Source organism: Lagenorhynchus albirostris, chromosome 11 (assembly GCF_949774975.1).
Source record: "Lagenorhynchus albirostris chromosome 11, mLagAlb1.1, whole genome shotgun sequence".
NCBI lineage: Eukaryota > Metazoa > Chordata > Mammalia > Artiodactyla > Delphinidae > Lagenorhynchus > Lagenorhynchus albirostris.
The window spans coordinates 39,650,113-39,670,965 of NC_083105.1; the positions used below are offsets into that span (position 1 = coordinate 39,650,113).

A 20,853-nucleotide genomic window follows, 5' to 3' on the forward strand; every position below is an offset into this window, starting at 1 on the left:
AGATATGATCTATCCTGGAGAATGTTCCATGAGCACTTGAGAAAAATGTGTATTCTGTTGTTTTTGGATGGAATGTGCTGGAAAGGTCAATCACCTTGTGCAGAGTCACACGGAACTGGCAGATTCAGGTCCAGACATAACCACTTCTAAAACTTGAATATTCCGTCCATCTGCAGTGACCTTCGGGTGATATTTGCTGTTCGTTGCTCTGGGGCATAGGTAAGAAAGAGCTATTCGTCTCTTTTCCCCGTAAATGAATGTTCCTGACTACAAGGGTGACTTTGAGTTGGGGAAAGGGCAATGGTAAGAACAGAACAAGGACCTTGGTGAAGAGCCTGGTCCCTAAGTCTACATTCTGGGGCCCCAAAATTAAGGTTCCAGGAAATAACGGCTCTTCACAAAATGACCCTCACTACAAAATGATCAGCCTTTTCCTCAAACGGTAATCCACAGAGAGCCAAATCAATTTGATGCAAACATACTTATCCACAAAACAATTCAGCATGATTTTATAAAATCTATAAAAAGACTCAGTGCTTATGTACAGCTATCAGTTTTATAAACAGCACCCCAAATGATGAGATCAAGAAAACTTGTTAATCTGAGAAAGAGTTCATAGAAAGGGCAAGGATGAATGTCTGAGTTTTTCTAATCACATTTGAAAATCAAAATGTTTCCTCTAGAATTTTCTTGGATAAAAATGTCGGTTTATGATTTTAAATGATGAAAATCTTCTTTCACATAAAATGATTCAAAAGGACTAACTCTGCCTTTCTTCTAATTACACATCATTGAATTTTGCTTTCATCTGTGAAGTCCAGAGAAACAAAATTAATTATCTAGGGGTCCACAATTTAAAAATATCTACACTAATTAACTACAGTGTTTTGGGTGTTAGCTATAGACCCAAAAGACATGATACTCTACTACTAATTTTCTAAGGAAAAGAAAACATAGGGTTACTATAGAAATAAAGCATTTGAGTTAGATAGAAGGAAGTGTTTCTATAAGATGTAAGGTTCCCTTTTTAGAAGGCCTTTACTAATTTCAAAACTGCCTAGAGTTAGGCAAGAACTACATAACTTCTTGGCGCTTCTTTTTTTTTTTTTCTGCGGTACGCGGGCCTCTCACTGTTGTGGCCTCTCCCATTGCGGAGCACAGGCTCTGGACGCGCAGGCTCAGCGGCCATGGCTCACGGGCCCAGCCGATCCGCGGCATGTGGGATCTTCCCGGACCGGGGCACGAACCCGTGTCCCCTGCATCGGCAGGCGGACTCTCAACCACTGCGCCACCAGGGAAGCCCTTGGCGTTTCTTTTAATACTATGTTTTCCCTCAAATATTTTTTAATTTGATAATTATTTAAGATCTATTCAAATGGAGTAAATGGAGCACTAAGGTGTAATGTCTCTTCTCATTTTCATGTCATTTTTATTCATAAATTGTTAGGTAAGAAAAATGCTGTTGTTCTGAAGTCAAAGGTAACGTACTACAAAGGGACACATTCGTGAAATTATTGTACCTAAAAGTCAAACACAGATCCTCATAAGACCACTTTCACGTGCTTTGTTTCAATAATTTATCCCTTCACACAATTGTCACAGATATGCTGTCCCTTCCCATTGGTGTCTGTCTTTGATACCAGTGAGACTGAGTTGCAACATGCAGCCCACGTTTCTCCCAATATCAGTTTGATATAAAAGTTGGATGTATGCTTGAATAGCGAGTACATGTGGCTGTTCCTTTGTGTTTTCCTTCTTTATTACATTTTCAGAATCAAAAGCAGATAAGCTCTTACACCAGCCACTGTTACCAGTATCAAGTAGACATACACAAAAGATATGTGAACAAAATGAAATTTGACATGTCAATAAGAGACAGACTATTGTAGGGAAGTACCAGATAATTAAATTTAAGAAAGAACCTAAATTTTGGACTTCTCACAACACAGTGTGATATGGCAGACAGAGATAAGAATTTGTACTTAAAAACTCATGTAGATATCAACTCACATTGTTTTTTTCTGTAATAGAACAAATAGAACAAAGTAACTGTAAGGAAGGACACTGTAAACTAGATATACATGATTTAAATGCCAATGGGTTGCCTGGATTACTTTTTGACATCAGAAAGAAAGAAAAAAACCCCTGCAATAATAGGAAATTGTGGCAAGTATATTTTATCACGTTGCTTATTTAATACTTATCTCCCTATCAGAGATTATGACCTTTTTGAGGACAGTGGTCTCTTTTATTTGCCTCTGCCAGGGTACTTGGCATATGGGAGATTCTCAGTAAACAAATGAACAGTTAATACCCATAAACCCTACTCATAGAGGCGGCAGGTGAGGCAACACTCACAGGCCGCATAACACTGTCACGTACACAAGTGCATGTTCAAATACTAGCAGAGACGCTCTACTAAAGGTGCACAAACCCAGAAGCTCATTTTCTGGAATTCAGTTGCTTCCATTCTCCTGTAAATTTTCTAAGTCTCTTCCCAGTATTTCTGATTGTCCCATTTCTGATTCTTTAACAGATCTCTATATCCCCCCTCTTAGGCTGATTTAATCTCTCTTTTGCCTACTGATTTCATTAATTTTCCAGCACAGTCTCTGAATCAGATATGTTTACATCTGAGCTCTAATTTTTTTTCTCAGAAAACTTTCTTTCCCTGGGTCTCATTTATCCTAGACACATCCTGTTCTCCTTCCTGTTTATTTCACTTCACACATTACCTATAATCTCCAACTAGGCTGTGGAACACTCAAATGCATTAATCACATCTTATTCATCTGAAAAATTCTAATATCGAATTCAGTTACTGTCACTTAGCAAAGGCAATTCAAATAATCCTTGTGATATTAGCTATTCTTCCTCTCTATATTCCAATTTATATCTTTTAGACCTGTAAGCCCAGAAATATAGGTACATTTTTTCCCCAGGAAATTTTTCATTTATATCTTGGTTCATAGGCAGATGATTAATTTCAAAGTTATAAAAACATAGTATAAAATTGTAGGCCACCGTTAAGACATTTCATTTCCAAATTAAGAGGCACTGGAGCACATAGGTTAAGAGCCTACAAGTATAAACATGAATATGCACATAAATGATTACAACCGTATGAAAAAGTTTCACGATTGGTTCCTCTTGCATTTAGTGCCCACTTTAACCAACTACTATGTCTAAGAAAACACAGTCATGTACTTTTATTCATCCTATATTTTGAAGTAGAAAATGTGGATTAAAAGGAAAAAAGTCTCTCAAAGAAAGAAGGAGGTCAGCTAAGTCATAGGCACTAATAGAACAGTGAGTTAAGAATGATTTCTAGATGTAATTTATTTTCCTAATCAGGGGAAAAAAAAAAACTTCCAACAAATGTCACTCAAAAAAAAATCTTCTCAGGAATCACAGAATATAAGTGTTATATGTTTTCTTAAAGATCATATAGGCCCGTTATTTTCAAAGTATCCTCATTTACAGATGCACAAATGAACCTTGACCGAGTATGTACCTCATAGCACGTGCTGTCATAGGTGCTGAGAGCCCATGGAGAAGAAAGCAGACGTCCTTGACCTAATTAAGGGTGGGGAAGAAACATCTTATAGGTCCAAGCAAAAATATATACAAGGTTCAGTTAGGGATAACTTCTGTGCATTAAAAGCAGTGATTTAAATATGTATTAAATATGGAGGGACTTGGTACAGGTATGGCTGCTCTCAGTAAAGTGGTCAAGGTAAGAGGCTCTAAGAAAATGACATTCTCATCCAAATAATGAGAACTGATTGGCCCCGTAAAGATCTAAGGGAGGTGATTTCCAGGTAGAATGGGCAGGGCAAGAGCAAGAGCCCAGAGATGAGACAGTCATGGTTCGTGAAGGTAAAATGGCTGTTATCCAGATCTGCTGAATTTAAGTCCACAATAAATATATGTAAGATTATGATATTTTAGGCTGTGGTTTTCCCTAAGCTAACAAGAAACATGAAGTTACTGGAAATCATGGTGTGTGTGTGTGTGTGTGTGTGTGTGTGTGTGTAATTCTCATCTGTGATGAGAGAGAATCATCATTACAGCCAGCTTAAGTTTGTTGGGTTATGGTTTTCTTTCACTTCCAGAAGCAACTAATTTGTAGGTGATACTCTAGATTTCGTTCTTCCAGTGGCCATTTAAAAAAGGGTATTGTAGAAAGAGGGTGAAATATTTTGTGTACAGTGATATATTTTTGGTGACATCATTTGTCCTGATTTTAAAGCCAATGTCTCCTGTAGTAGACATGGATGGTTACCTTCCTTAGACAGCCTAGCTTTTTTAAAATTAATGATGGAATCTTGGTTATAAGAAATGACACATTTGTCTTATCAATTTAGATAATACTACTTCCTTTTGCAAGGGGTGGGCATTTGATATTGTTCTGGACAAGAGACATGGGGGAATCTGTTGGTAATTTTCTGGAAAAAATTTTGCTCCCCAATCAGAAGAGAGAGCTAACTTTTTGGCTGCACACTCTTCTTTCCTTTACCCTGCTTTCTCCGTTGCCACTTGAAGACATGATGCTTGGATGGCTGCACCGACACTGCATACCTGGCGGCCAGGCCAAGAGACTCTCATAGAGGCTGACCCAGGGTTTTTACAACAATTATCTGCTGAGTTATCTAACTCTAAAGTTAAACTTAATAAACAGACATGGTAAAGTGACAAAACAAATGTCAGTAATATTTATTTTTAAGCAGCTCTGGTAAGGTGTTCTTTAATTTGCTGCTGAGAGCATCCTAGTTAATACAAATCTTCTTTTGATATTTCCATCCCAGTCGTTTCTCCCGGGGCCCAGCCTCCTACACCTGAGCCTTTTTGTCATCCCTTGAAAGTCCAATGAGAATCTCAAACCTACTATGTAAAAAATAAAACTCTATTTATCCTCCCTTATTGGATCCTGTTTTGGATCATCCCCATCATTGTGAATGACTTTACCAAGCTGTTGAAGGCAAAAATCTAGGATAATTCTTAACTTTTTTCCTCTTATTCTCCATAACCAATCTATCAACAGGTCATATAAGTTCTACTTTGAAAATATGTCTCAAGTCTTTTTACTTTTCCCCTTTATACTTCCATGTAGTAGCTTTGAGCCTAATCAAAGCTACTAACCCTCTGATAGCTTTCTCACCTGCACTGCTGCAATAACTTACTTCTGGTCTTTCTGCCTGTACTTTTGACACCTAAATATATATTCTCCACAGAAATAAGAATGAATTTCTAGAATAGTCAATCATTGCATGGCATTTTCCCACTGAACACCCTCCAACGGTTTTCCATTACACTTGGCATAAAATCCAAACTCCCTGCCACTTCCCACAAGGCCCTGCATGACCAGGTTTCCACCTAACTCTTCAACTTTATCACCAAGCACATCCCTTCTCTCACCCTTCATTGGCCTCCTAGTTATTGTTTCCTTGTTCCTTCTACCTTCTCTTTTCCAGGAGACGTTGTCAAGACTCTCTCCCTTGCATCCTTTGGGGTTCTACATAAAGTCGTCTTCTCAGTGAGGCCATCTCTGAACAATCTATGTACATTTCACCACCACATACATGTTACACTCATATTTCCTCCTTAACACATGTCACTAACATGTTTTACATTTTATGTATAAATCTTGTTTGTCGTCTGTTTCCCCAGTAGAACGTAAGCTCCCCGAGGGCAGGAGTTTGGTTTATTTTGCTCACTGATACATTCCCCAGTACCAGGTATAATGCTTGACACCTTGTAGATGTTCAAGAAATACTCGTTGGATAAGTTAATTGATAAGTGACTGACTGAATAGGGGATGGTAACTAGTCTGACATATCAACCACATAGGATAGTACTCAGAACAGTAAACTTTGGTTGAATAAATGAACAGTTTGTAATAGAAGGTGAAACATCCCTCCACAGTTCCATTACCTCTTTCACCTGGCATGACAGCTCATGGGCTGGCTCCTGTTGAGGATTTTTGCATCTCTGTTCATGAGAGATATTGGTCTGCAATATTCTTTTCTTGTAATGTCTTTTTAGTTTTGGTATTAGGGTAACGTGGGCCTCAGAATGAGTTAGGAAGAGATTTTAGAGAATTGGTATAATTTCTCTCTTAAGTGTTTGGTAAAATACACTAGTGAACCCATGTGGGCCTGGTATATACTGGCTTTTTAGGGTCCATTTTATAAATCCCTAATGCAAAGTGAATATTAAACAGTAATTAGGTATGCAGAGTACTATAGGCTCTGGTAAAGTTTTATATCCCATTAAAGACCAGTAGCAGGGGCAGGTCATGTATAGTCCTATGGGTTCTAGTAAGGACCTTATATACTTGTCCAGGATAAGGATATAACTAAATGATATAATAAGAAGTGAGTAAAACAATGAGCCCATAATCCTTCACCTAGCCTGAAAAATCTGTGTTTCCTGATTTTTTTTTTTTTAATATCTTAAAGAATCCAGTGTTCTGGGCATAGCCTAAGAAGTTCTTTAACCAACATGTGATCTCATGATTCCATCAGCCTCAGATCCCTCCTCCTATGTGACAGATATATCTTTCTGTCCAGAAAAAAAGAGTACTATTTAAAATAAAAATATAATTTATGAATGCCTATTTTGCTTGAAGAGGGCACAAACTCATTAAAAGAAACATCTCAGGTCAAAGGAAGCACAGAAAGTCATTCTGAGTATCTTAGGGCTGTAGACTTAGTGCTTTTGAAAACTGTAAATAAATATATTCACAAAAGCAAGAAAAAGAAAGAAAGAAAGAAGGAAAGAAGGAAGGAAGGAAAGAAAGGAAGGAAGGAAGGAAGGAAGGAAGGAAGGAAGGAAGGAAGGAAGGAAGATACATTTCAGAAAGTCTGCCTTCACATTTGCCATGATCATGTGATTTTAAAGCCAATGTCTCCTGTAGCAGACATGGATGGTGTCTGCCTTCCCAGTGTTCTTTGAGGAATGCTTCCTGGTGCACAAACTGGCTCTAAAGACAGACCCCAAAATGTGTTAACAAAATACTTTGAAGAGCAGCAGCATTTCTGAAATCCAAGGTGACCACAGTGAAGGACAACATTCATTTGAATATAAATTTCAGTACATGAGCTTTTTTGAAAAAAAGAAGTTTTGTTATTTCATGATCACACTTCATAAAAATTTAGTATTTATTCATTCTGCATTGTGGCTTTTTTTGAAAAGAGAAATATCAGAAACACTGAGGCAGTTTTCCACCTATATTCAGAGACTGATAATGCTGATGGCATTTTTGGAAAAAAGAAAGCTATGTATTTAATCCTTCATGTGTGTATGGAAAACATGAAGGAAAAACCACTCATCACAGTCCAGAATCTTATTATAAAGAGACATATGAACAAATATATATTCAGTTTCGTGAACTAAATTTCTGCATTCATACCAAGCAAGTGGATGACTTATATTCCACAAGCTAAAAAATGTAGTTTCAGGATATGAATAGAAAGCCTTTCTTACTGTGGAAGAGTGATTTTTCCCTTTTAGAAGAAATCTGAATTTCACTATATATAAAAAAGAACTGTAAGTATTAGAAACCTAATAACTTTTACTCTTCATAGAACTGTTAATTAATACAATTAAATTTTAATTTCTGAACAATAAATAACAGGCAGAGGCAATTTTTAGTCATTACAATGTGTTAGCTGAAACTTTGCAAAAATTGTTGTAACCATGTAATTAACTATTTGTTTCATTTTTAAAAAAAAGAAGAAAAACTATAAACGTAAAAAAATTTTGAAAAAATAGATTTATTTAAACTGTCATATGTTCTAAAGTATCAAAGATCTACAAACTAAATGGTGTATTAGAGATACACAAAAAGAAACTGGAATAAATGATAGCAATATAAATTCAACTTTATGGGAAAAACAAAGATTTTTTTATAAGGTCAGATGTATGCATATAAATCATCTTCCCTATTCACCAGAGACATTTCTTGCAGTATAAAAACACAAACTGGGCTTCCCTGGTGGCACAGTGGTTACGAATCCGCCTGCCAATGCAGGGGACACGGGTTCGAGCCCTGGTCCGGGAAGACCCCACATGCCGCGGAGCAACTAAGCCTGTGCACCACAACTACTGAGCCTGCGCTCTAGAGCCCACGAGCCACAACTACTGAAGCCCGCGCGCCTAGAGCCCAAGCTCCGCAACAAGAGAGGCCACCGCAATCAGAAACCGGCGCACCGCAATGAAGCGTAGCCCTCACTCGCCGCAACTAAAGAAAGCCACGCTGGCTCAGCAACAAAGACCCAATGCAGCCAAAAATAAATAATAAATAAATTAATTAATTAAAAAAATAATAAAGTAAAATAAAAACACAAACTGTTAGATTTTTGGTTTGAAAATTCTTGCCTGTATAGAAGAAACTGGTGGGAAAACACTACCCTGCCCATTCACAACATAATGCAATCAGAGAAGATTAAATAAGTATAAGACAGTAGTCCATGTGAAAAGCAGGCAAGAGTCCATGCAATTTTTAAAGTTTTATGTAATTTTCCTCTCTTTGTGTTCTTTTAAATTTTCTCCTTCCCCCAAAGGTGTTTTTATAAAGAAAAGAACGAGGGTGTCGGTGAGTAAAAATAGATTGATGTAAATTTTCCTAACCACAGAGAATTTCTATTGGATGAACACTTTTTGAAATTATTTCCTTTGTTGATTTCAGTAGATTCTGTAAGACATTTTGCATCCAAAATAAACTTGAAGCATAATGACCATAAACCAGTTTATAAGCCTTATTCAAGGGTCTAAATTATAAAACTAAATTATGAAACAACTTCCTTACATTTATACTCAGAAATAAAACAGCAGTACATAAAAACCTCCAATATTTTTAGAATTAAAGGTTCTAAAACAACATAAAGAATTTATTATCTGTCCTCCATCTGGAATGTTCCCATTTTATGAAGGGGGTTTGTGAGGGATGGTGAGCGGATGACTCTATCTCTGTAGGAGCACTTCCTTGAATACCATCACAGAATGATCATTTCTCCTTCTATGCAACATCAAAACAACCACGAAACCCAAACGATTAATCTGGTCATTCTCTGGACTTGGCTGCCATCTTGACAGGAGTTATTTTGGAAACGGATTTTTTTTTGTGGGGGGAAGATTATGTTTTTGGACTCTCCTGTTGCTCATTCAATGTAATAACAAAGTCATAAAATAACTTATCACCTAGAAAATTGTAATGTTGTGCTTCTACTTCAGGAAACCTTTGGGTGGATTACCCTAAGCCTTCCAAATACAGTGTCAAAACTTATCTATCAATATACATATACGAGAATTGGGAAGTGTTATAAACATGTATTTCTTTACTGTCAGGCAGAACTGTATAAAATTTTTCACAAAAGACAAATTTCTGTCTTTTCAATAAATTCAAGAACAGAATTTCAACATTCTCTTCTGTAGAACATCACATCATCTCATCTGCTATTCTTTCCGACAATTTAAACACATTTCTCCCTTTTGGGCCTCAGTGTCTGACCTTTCTTGTAATGGCCTATATTTACTTTAAATCCACATCTGATGCTTCTCTTTTTCTCATTTTAACATCTTGAAATTTCTTTAGTCTTTTCTGACAAGGTGATGTCTCAAACCTTAAATAATTTTAGTTTTGTTGCTGTTTCTCAATTTCTTTTAATTCTTTTACTTTTAAATATATTTTATTGAAGTATAGTTGATTTACAATGTTGTGTTAGTTTCTGCTGTACAGCAAAGTGATTCAGTTATGCATATATATTATTTTTCATATTCTTTTCCATTATGGTTTATTACAGCATAATGAATACAGTTCCCTCTGTTAAATCTTTTTTTAAAAATTTTTATTAGATCAGAGTTGATTTATACTGTTGTGTTAGTTTCAGGTGTACAGAAAAATGAATCAGTTATACATATAGATATATCCATTCTTTCTTAGATTCTTTTCCCATATATGCCATTACAGAGTATTGAGTAGAGTTCCCTGTGCTATACAGTAGGTCCTTATTAGTTATCTGTTTTATATACAGTAGTGTGTATATGTCAGTCCTTGTATTAGTTCTTGATGTTGTGTTTCAATTATGGATCTAAATTAGAACTAGGCTCTCTAATACAGTGATCTGTCCAGCATTATTCTTATGTTTCTATTTGAATATCTTAGAATAATGCTGGTTTTTAATAGTAGCATATTGCCAGCTCTTCAGCTGTTTCAAACCAAAAACTCCATCTAATTTTCTACATATTTGATAGCAAATTTTAATTCACCTTTGTAGTATGTTCCTTTCATGAATATGTTTTAATACTTTCCTATTAAATTCATCCTTTATGTTTCCTAATTTCTGATTATCATAATAAATAAACACATTAGCTTCAAGAATTAAACAGAATGAGAATGTTTATATGTCATTGTATGGATAGGATGCTCTGAGTTTTTAATTATCTTAGTAAATTCTGTCCAGGGCATAAGAAAACATCACAGGCACAAGAAGGGGTATAACTGATTTGTGAATGTTTTATCTAATTTAAGGGGTAGATAAGTTACTAATGCAAATTTCTTTCTTAGTATTTGGTCTGTCTCTAGTTCTTAAGGCTTTGTCCTGGGTAAAAACACACTCTTGCTAAACCACTCAGTCATTAGGTCTGTTCCTACGCTAGTTCCTAGTGCCCTTCCATCTTCTTCACAGAATCACTTTATTACATGAAGAAGTTGTTAATGATCATAAGCTGTCTGGCAAGAACTTGCTCCAATTACCCCTACAGTCTTTTTTATCTCTAGCTCAGCTATCCTATAATTACTAAGTGTGCTTGGCACAAAGATGGTTTATAGGTTTAACTATTGATTATTTATATATCTCTCACACTATTACAGAATAGCTGAGCAAGATAAGCATTTACACGTGTACACATTTAAATGTCTGGATGTGCATTTTGAAATGCAATAGTTTACATTTAATGATGGGTCAAGAATGATAACAATGATTTTAGGAGAACATAAAGATTTTACATTTGAAGTTCCTGTTCAGAAGAATGGCAATGTTACAGACTAGCTAACTGAAGAAGTAAATGATCAGGACAGTGCAGTTTCTGTATTTTAGGCCACTTAACTATCACAAAGGCACCTCTCTTATGCTATTAAAATTTCAACCTTTTGACACATAAAGATATGTCAGCAATGAACTTGGTCTGTAACAATACGCTATTGATGATGTCTTTTTAAAAAAATATTATTTATTTATTTATTATTTATTTTTGTCTGCGTTGGGTCTTGGTTGCTGTGTGCAGGCTTCCTCTGGTTGCCATGAGCAGGGGCTACTCTTCGTTGTGGTGCGCGGGCTTCTCATTGCAGTGGCTTCTCTTGTTGTGGAGCACGGGCTCTAGGTATGCAGACTTCAGTAGCTGTGGCACGCAGACTCAGCAGTTGTGGCTCGCGGGCTCTAGAGTGCAGGCTCAGTAGTTGCGGCACACGGACTTAGTTGCTCCACGGCATGTGGGATCTTCCCGGACCAGGGCTCGAACCTGTGTCCCCTGCGTTGGCAGGCGGATTCTCAACCACTGCACCACCAGGGAAGCCCAGGGATGTCTTTTTAGTTTAGTGAATCCTAGAATAACCAAGTTTTCAAGGCTGAAAACCAGGGTTTCACCAAAATGCAGATAATATATATTTTGTTACTCAAAATTATTTATGAGTGGTGAACTTCTTTAATCATTTTCTGAAAAAGTACATTGATTTTGCTGTCATTATTGAAAAATAATGACAGCAAAATCAATTCGTAGTTTATATAAATATGGAATATAAATATGGAACTTGCTAGTTATTTCCCTTCAACACATGAAATTATTTTTTGCACTGTCATCTTGTCTATTGTAGTTGACGAGATATCTATTATTTTTTCCTTGCTCCTTTATATGTTGTTTGTTCTAATTGATTTTTAAGATCTTGTATTATCTTTGGAGTTCTGTGGCTTTGTTAAAATGTTTATGTTTGAATTTGTTTTTCTTTATCTGGTTTGTGGCTGGGAATGATTTTCTATAAGGTATTAATGACTTTCTTCAAATATGGAAAATTCTCAGCTATTATCTTGTAACTAACCATCTAGAATTCCTAATAGATATTGGTGTGCTTTCTCATTTTATTCCTCTATGTCTCTTAAGTTTTCCATCTCTTAACATTCTGTGCTCATTCTAGAAAATTTCGTCAGATGTAATTCACAGTCCATTAATACCATCTTAGGTCATTTCTCTTTTCATCCTAAAAGTTTTCATTAAATTTTTTAATTTGAAACCTATATTTTTCTTTTCTATGAGTACTTGGTTCTTTTTCAGATCTGCTAATCTGTTTTCATAGTGTCTTACTGTTGGTTTCCATTTCTTCCTTCTTTACTTTTATAATTTTTTAAATGATTAGTTTATGCTTTTTTTCATATTGTTAAGCTATCTCAAAACTTTAGGATTTGAATGTTCTTGCTTATGGTGCCTCATTATGCTTTGCTATGTTGGATAATTCTCATGTGTGGTTTTATCATTATTCATTTAATTGTAAATTCATTTTAGTTTTTCTTTTTTTTCTTAAAAGAGTCCTGTGTGTCCTGGTTCAGACATGTTTCCATACAGAATTGGAGGTTCCCATTAGTTTATATAAATTACATTTGGAGGATTCATGCACTGTGAATAATATACATTCAAGCCCCGTACTGACATATGCCAAAGCCTGGTGTTTTGATTCGTCACAGTAGAACTATTTTTTTCCCTGTATTTCATCTAGGTTCCTAGGCAGATAAGCTCTAGTCACTTCCCTGGATCAGTGGGTGCAATTTTCTTGCTGCTTCATCAAGAAGGAAGCAGCTCTTCGCCGATCCTGAATTTATGTGAGAATTTCAGTTCCAGATCTCGAACCTGCTTAGACCCAAGTCCTGTAGTCATTAGAGACTTGAAAAAGGACCGACCTCTCCCTACTCAGTCATGACATCAGCTCTTCGTCTTTCTACTCTGCCTTCGAGCTCTCTTTCTTTTCTGATGCTTGAGGATTTTCAGGGTTTTAATGTGTTGTTGATCTACATATTTAGAAATATTTATAGGGATAATAGTATAGATATGTATGTATGAACAAGAGGTGGTAAATGCTTCATCTCAGATATGAAACGAATTAGTAATCAGTGATTAACCTAGATGCATACAGTGAAATGAAACAATGCTTCACATAGTTCTGTGTGAATTTCACAATGTTAGGAAAAGGATAGCTTTCCGGAGTTCATTACTATTGCACCTGAAACAATTTTATGTCCTTCAACATATCCCCTTGTGACCTCACATTCTTACTGGGTTTTGAAAATATCCTTTCATCTATTTTATACATTTCCTTCTGGTTCAGTTTTTCTAGAAGATTCTATCAAGTTCTCTTCGATGTTCCTGTGAACTGTATTATTCTCCTGGGTATATATGTTTAAGATATGTTTAGCTGCACATTGCTTAGGGGGTTTAATGTATGGCAAAGTGAAGATTCTTTAAATGCTTTAAAATTGGCAAAAATATTTTCAAATAAAAAAGATAATCAACCCTAAATAAACTAATGAGAGCAACACAACTTTTGCTTTTATTAAATTACAATAAAAAGTATTAACTTCTCCATAAAACATTTTTAAACTGAAATAAGTATCAGCATAAGCAAATATAAAAATCATTTTTATTATTAAATTAGAGTGGTTCTACTCTCATTAAATATTGCATTTTAATGTTATTAGTTTATTTTTAAGTGATAATAAGTGTAAAGAAAATTGTTAAGAATGAATGTCCAATTTCTATAACTTTTTCAGGCTATTGGTTTATCTCTTCTTAAATAGTGCATCATTCTCACAAATTGCTATGTATTCTTTTCTTATCATCTATTTCCTGAATTACATCCAATATCTTCAAGTAGGTAATTTTCCTTCCTATTACCACAATGAATTTTCGAAAGTCTATTCTTTTATATTGACTAGATACACACAATCCTTATTGAATTTAAAAGTGGCTAGTCCAATTTCATCCATAGTGAAGTTACTTTGCCAGATAGAACAACAGAGCAAAAGATTTATTCTGATGTGTCCCAGAACAGGACACTTAGTCACTGGGAAATGTAATTAAGAAAAATCTCAGGATCAGAAATGATGCCTTTGGTGGCCTGGGTTGTGCGGTATTAGATTCCACAATGGCCACAGTGTAGCCACCGTGGCATTACTTAGGCCTAGCTTTATGGATTAGATTTCTCAGGCAATATAGCTTTATCTAATATGCAAATTTATACATTTCATTTAAGGAGGTATAAAGACTAAAAAGAGTTAAAGTAAGTGGACCAGATTGATTTTAGTGCATAACTGACAACAGTAAGAATCAGTGAGATTAAAAAGAGTAGGATCATTGACTGGAAACAACTTGGAGGAAAAAAATGCAGAGAAGAATATGATTAGAGTTACTGGATGATCACTATTTTAGTGGGTCTGAATATTTATGTGTTTGTTTCTTGTTTGTTTCTCCACTAACATGAAATCTCCATAGAACAGGGGCCTGGACACACGGCTTGGAAGACTGACTGGCATAGGAAGTGCTGACTGGCATAGGAAGTGTGAACCCAGGCTCCACGATGAACAAGGTTTGCTGGGCTAAGGGAAAGTAGAGGACGAAGATATACTGATTGAAAACCTAAGTGCAGGAAACATCAAACAAGCTTACATGTGACGATAACTGGTGATATAGGACTGGTCAAGCAATTCTGAAGCATCACTTCAAAGGGATGAGGGAACAAAAGCAATTGGGAAATTCAAACAAGGCTGAGTGGCAATACCATTGTTGTCTCATTAAGCCCAGGTTTTCCTAGTAGTTTTTGAAAGCTGTGAAGTACAGACTGAGATAACTCAACCCAGGCATTGACCATTCCTGTCCTAAGACTCATTTGAATGTTGCCAATACTCCATATTACCCTTTACTCTTGTTTCTTGAGAATGGAATGGAAAAGAAGGGTGCTTTACATTTAAAAATATCTTTAAAATTTTCTTCAATGGAAAATGAACCATTTTTTTTTTCCTAGTGGAATTTCCAGAGTGAAGAGGGATGTTAGGAGCCTACATGATAACTTCTGTTGTGCCTCAACCTCAACGGTAACAGAGATTCTGGAAACTTTTCTTTTAGACATTTTATTTTACTAAAAATTAGAACTGATGAAGTATTACAGGCCCTTTTTCTAGGAAAGGTATCTAACTTCTTGTTTCTTACACTGCAGATTAGCCTAGTAGTGAGGCTTGACCAAAACAAGAGATGTTAACTATTACGGGCCTTTATTTTGAAATTATCAATTTTTCTTTGAATGAAGAGTTTTAGTTTGTTTGTTTTTCCACCTCTACCATTTGTTCCTTAGGTTAAATGAAGGTAAAGGGGACTCAGAGCTGCTAAGACTTCCTTGACATCCAAAGAACAGAGGAAGAATAAGACAGATAAGCCCTTACTTGGGCCTCATTCCCTGGGCTATTCAGACTCCTGTCCTCCATGCCAGGTACAGGTGCTTCCTGTTTTATCAAACCATCCAAATTTAATGAATAGAAAGAAAGAGAAATAGTAAAACAGAAAATACTAAAATTCAAATGGAAAAAAATATTTTTTTTGGTCTAATGTCTGGGCTAAAAGTAGCAAATTCAGCAAAGTGCCTAAAACACAGTAGATATTCAAGAAATATTTGGCAAATTAAAGAAACACCTGTAGGGGTAAATGCAGCAAATAGGTAAACTTGATCCAACTGAACATGATGCTGAACTTTTTGAAAAACACAGAGGATAGAATTCCTTAGAAAGTGGGGTATAATAAAACCCTGAGTGGCGGCTTGAGTCATTCAGAGAAAAAGCTGTTGGTAGAAGGCTATGAGCTCACCAGTTCTCTCTTTCCATCATTCCTTGGTGTCCACTGGACTAGCATTCATGCTCGCTGTCTCTGCTTAAACACTTCCTCTATTCATCTGCTTTCTAAATGAATGTGTACCTACAATATGTATCCATTCATTTAAAAATAACTGAATGCACCTCTTTCCTTGAGCCATAAACATGAACATTAATGAGCATCCTGTCTATTTAATAGTTTAATACTGCTTGGCAATATATTTGAGACCACTTGCCCCTCAAGCTCTATCTCTGGGCTGCATCTCTTCCCTCCATCTACTTTTCCTCTGCTCAAGAGAATACTGCTCTTGTTATAACCAGTTTCTCTGTGTTTTACAAAAACATCCTACCCTCTCTTTCAGTTTCTCATTTACTTTATAACCAAACTTGTTTTTCTTTAGTGTCACTATTCAAAGTAAATAAGAATTTAAAAAAATATTTTGTTCAATTGGTTTACTTTTTAGAATCCCATAGTATTGTTTTCTACTATTTTCCACTTTAGAGCTCTTTTTTTACAAATCATATAATTTGACTATAATTTTGTGGATTAAAAAAAATTGAATGTGGGGCTTCCCTGGTGGTGCAGTGGTTGAGAATCTGCCTGCTAATGCAGGGGACATGGGCTCGAGCCCTGGTCTGGGAAGATCCCACATGCCGTGGAGCAACTAGGCCCGTGAGCCACAACTACTAAGCCTGCATGTCTGGAGCCTGTGCTCCGCAACAAGAGAGGCCGCGATAGTGAGAGGCCCGCGCACCGTGATGAAGAGTGGTCCCCACTTGACACAACTAGAGAAAGCCCTCGCACAGGAACGAAGACCCAACACAGCAAAAATAAATTAATTAATAAACTCCTACCCCCAACATGTTTAAAAAAAAATTGAATGTGCATCTAACATCATTTATAACATCGTTTCTGTGTGAAAACATTTTGAGTTCTAAATATTTAACTTATAAATTAAACTTTTGAAATACAATCCAATTGAAATTAGTGCCTGCCTGTATTGTAAATGTGATTTTTAAAACCAGTTGAAAACCAAGAATATTTTTATTTATAAAAAGATTCGTATGAATTTGGAAGACAATTATTCCAACTATTTTAGGACACTTTTATAAAGTAAGTACACCTGAAAACCTAAAGATTTTGAGCATTTTCCCCTTTTAGACCCTTGTCTCAGTGGATTCTACAAGATAGGAAGCAAGAATTAATTTTATGGGTCAAACAGTCTCTGCAGTTTTCCTACTAAATCTAATGTTACTTTTTGCTCTCATTCAGTGCCAGAGGTAATCACAATATTCTGTCGTTTCATGGTTCAGAAGAAAGTTCTTTGTCCCTTCTAACTTAAATGTATACTTCAGAGTTTGGCATGTTAAGTTGGCAAACTGTCTGACATTTTTGCATTAAAAATAAAGCTATGAGGAAATTCCCTTACTAAAATTAGATAAAAGAAAAATATTCACTTATGAATAAATGGGGTACCCTTAGCCAAAAGGTTTTACTTAGTTGTACCAATAAATTATCTTTTGAAAGTTTGACACCCACAGGACTTGTATGAGTAGAAACCATAACAGAAATACAGGCTGGAATTCTTAAAGAAGTGATGCTTATTAGACATATCTAATATTGAAAGAATGACTTGATATTTAGAAAGCTTTGTAAAACTAAAGATTTAAATGTGAAAATAATTGTAGAAATTATGAATTTAATACCCTTTACTATGAGATCATTTATTATTTGGCAACTTTGGGAAACTTTTCAATTGATAGACATTCATACCCTTAACATCTTTAACATTTAATTTTTAATTTCAAAATATTTATGACTCAAATGAAAGGGGAAAGAAACAGTCTAAAGTCCTTTGTACACTCCTAGGAAATAAAAATATGTAGGAAAAAAGTCAAAATCCTAATTTATTTTCAATATTTTTATATTAATTATATGTCTATAGCTTTAAAATGTTTTCCACTTGGCTGTTTCCTTGCTGTCATATTATAGAGTAGTGGTGTTTAAACTTTGGAGTGCATTGGGATGATCTGATACACATATTTAAAATGCTGGTTCTAAAGCCCATTCACAAAGATTCTGATTAAGTACGTCTGGCATGGAACCCAGGAATAGATATTTTCTTAGGTTGGCTTCAGGTTACATTCTGAGATGTTTCTCGAAATATCTGCAGAGTAGAAGATGAAACTGTTTCTAAAATACAAAGTAGAAGAGTATAAAATGGGAATATTTTAAGAACTGCATGGGAAGAACCACACTGTCAGATCATCAGCTGTGCCTTTCATTATAAAATGATTGAAATAACCATTATATATTAGCACTGACAATTACTGCCTAAGAAAGAAACTTTTGATTCTAGGTAATATGCACTTCAGAACCACTTCCTTTGTTTTAATAATCTATGGAAGGAAATTATAAAAATTAGCAAAAGACATGTTTCAGCAATAACAACTGTGATCTTGTAAAATCATACTGCATCAGAGATAAGAGGAACTTCCAGCATTCAAATGGTTCATTCCCCAAAGGTGAAGAACTGTGTTACCACACAAGCCTACTGGACAGATTTATTGAATAAGATGTGAATTTATAGGAGTGTATAGTTGGTTTATTTCTGTATGATTTTAGGATCAGAGACCTATTGTAGCCAACTTCCTCAGGAAGAAACTAAGATACAAATAGCAGAATAAAGTTCAAGACACGGCCTCATACTATAACATTATTTCTCCTATATACAATGAGAATCATGTGAAAGACGATTCTTTAGAAATCCAAAACTTCAGTAACATGAGACTCCCAATAATGATTAGTGAGATAATTTAATCACCTCCAATTCAGAGAACTGTGGTTATGCCGAGTGAAAGGGTGTTAGAAATGACAGACCAAAGAAGCAATTTGATTGGTTAATGAAGAGTCTAAGAATGATAATTGAATTTGATGGAATTCATGAGTTGGGACATTCAAGCAGATACTTTACAACCTCGATTATGTACTCTAACACAGGTAATAGTCACAATGTGATATATGTACTTCATTGTTGAATTAGGCATATAGGAAAGAGTAAGGCATAGTATGGCACAAAGAAATATCAGCCTGAGACAAATCTGCCTCCACTCCCACCCCTTACCCAATATTGTTGCTGAAATATCATCCGTACAGCAGGGCACAAAAGCACAGAGGCAGATGCTGTGGCATATTCTTTTAGAATGCAAGGCTGCTCAAGATCATCTACAGATAATGAACCATGACAACTTTGGATTTGATGAAGTACAAAACGAGAGTGGGAGAAAGCAAAATGTTATATAAGTGGCCAGTGCCCCATCAACTAAACTAGCACGTCAAGGGCGTTAATACTAGTAATAATTTCAAAAGACATGACAAATACTAAACATTCTTTCGAAGTAAGAGATACAGTCCTCCAATTTTCCGCACAAATGCATTCTTCTTCCACATATCACAAGTTCATCAACAAAACATATCAAAGTTTGTTTTTTTTCCACGTACCTTAGTTAGTTGCAGTGAAATTTCCAGGAATGAAGCAATAGGCAGGTGAATGGTCTCCAATTCAAAGCCAGGCGTTTGTCAAGCTCTTGCTAGTTCTTGTTTTCCTGGTTTCCTTTGAGAGAAAGAGGAGAATGAAAAAAATTCATAAAAATGCTGGCCTGCAACTCTGCACCCGCCTTTGCTACTGAGTGTGTATACAGACTTTTGCTGATGTGGCCCATTCATTATTCACAGCCAGCTCTAGCTTCCTCATTTCCTGGTTGCACTACGTGCTCCAGGCTAAGAACCAAGAGGTATGAATCATGTGGACATAAAGAAAAATCTAGAAGAAGAAATGTTTCAAGAAAGCAACTTTTTTCCTATTTCTTCTGACATAGCCTGTTCTATGGCATTGCTCCGTAGAGGAGAAAGAGCGTGTGCCGCCACAGAAGGCACCCAGTGGAATTACCACCCGGGGGGATTATCTCTAAGCAATTCATACCTTGTTTAGGATACTGGAGTGCTGTCCTTCTCTGGCAGTGTTCCCCCATATTTTAGAATTATTGAAAAGCTAACTGAGTCTATTTTGATTTGTGAACCTCTTTGCAAGCAACAGCAGCTGCAGCCGTGCTAATAAAAAAGAAAGGCATTGTATGTACCTAGGAAGGACATTGAAATACTGCACATACAAAAACATCTGAGTTGTGGAGGAGATCTATCAAATATTCTAATAGTACCTTCCTTCCTTGCTTCCTTTGTCCTTTTCTTCTCCCTCCTTTCTTTTCCATTCTTTTTTCTTTTCTTTCCTTCTTCCTTTTATTCTTTCTGTTTTCTTTAATATACTCTTCTATTGTATTTATTTATTCTTAGCTACAGGGCAACCTATGGTATTATCTTATATTTGAGATTTTTAAATAATGATTTTAGAATATGGAATCTCAAAAACACTAAAGTAACAGAATTCATCCATGAATGCAGAAACTCACAGAGGGAGACTTTAAGTTATCAGCTGCATCTTGCAGCTCCAATTAAGAATGGAGGCTTTGCAGATTCCAGCAGCTCTGATACTAATCAGACCATTCTGCTCTCTTCACAGTTGAAGTTTCAGTTTTCTGGAGGAAGCTAATATGGCAACACCCTGTTATTTGAGGATTCAAGCTTTCCTACTTCAAGATAAATGAATACACAATACACGCAGCTTTCATTATATTCTGAATAGAATTTTACAGTTCCTCTGAAGTTATTATGGAGTCCTCTTTGCCAACTAATGGACCAGAATCGTTCTGGCATAAATCCATGTAGGAAAATCTTTTGGGCGTTTTCTGGGTTTGGGAAAACCTTAGCTGTTGGTTTAAAGGAGAAGATGCTGCATAAGACAGTGTAATTCCCTGAGTGGTTTCTGAGCTCCATTTTGCCTGGCTGAGATAGACAAGGGAAGGTTGACTCCAGCTCAGGCTATTTCCATTA

The 20,853-nt window shown here is 35.9% G+C and overlaps 1 protein-coding gene across 1 annotated transcript in view; it reads right to left on the reverse strand.

Annotated features, from left to right (window-relative positions):
* SYT1 (synaptotagmin 1) overlaps window positions 1-19,478 on the reverse strand; it is a 423,804-nt gene extending 404,326 nt beyond the window's left edge. The window contains exon 1 of the mRNA XM_060165202.1: window positions 19,408-19,478. The gene's annotated coding sequence lies outside the window, so the exon portion shown is untranslated. The remainder of the gene's footprint in view (window positions 1-19,407) is intronic.
* Window positions 19,479-20,853: the final 1,375 nt, after the last annotated feature.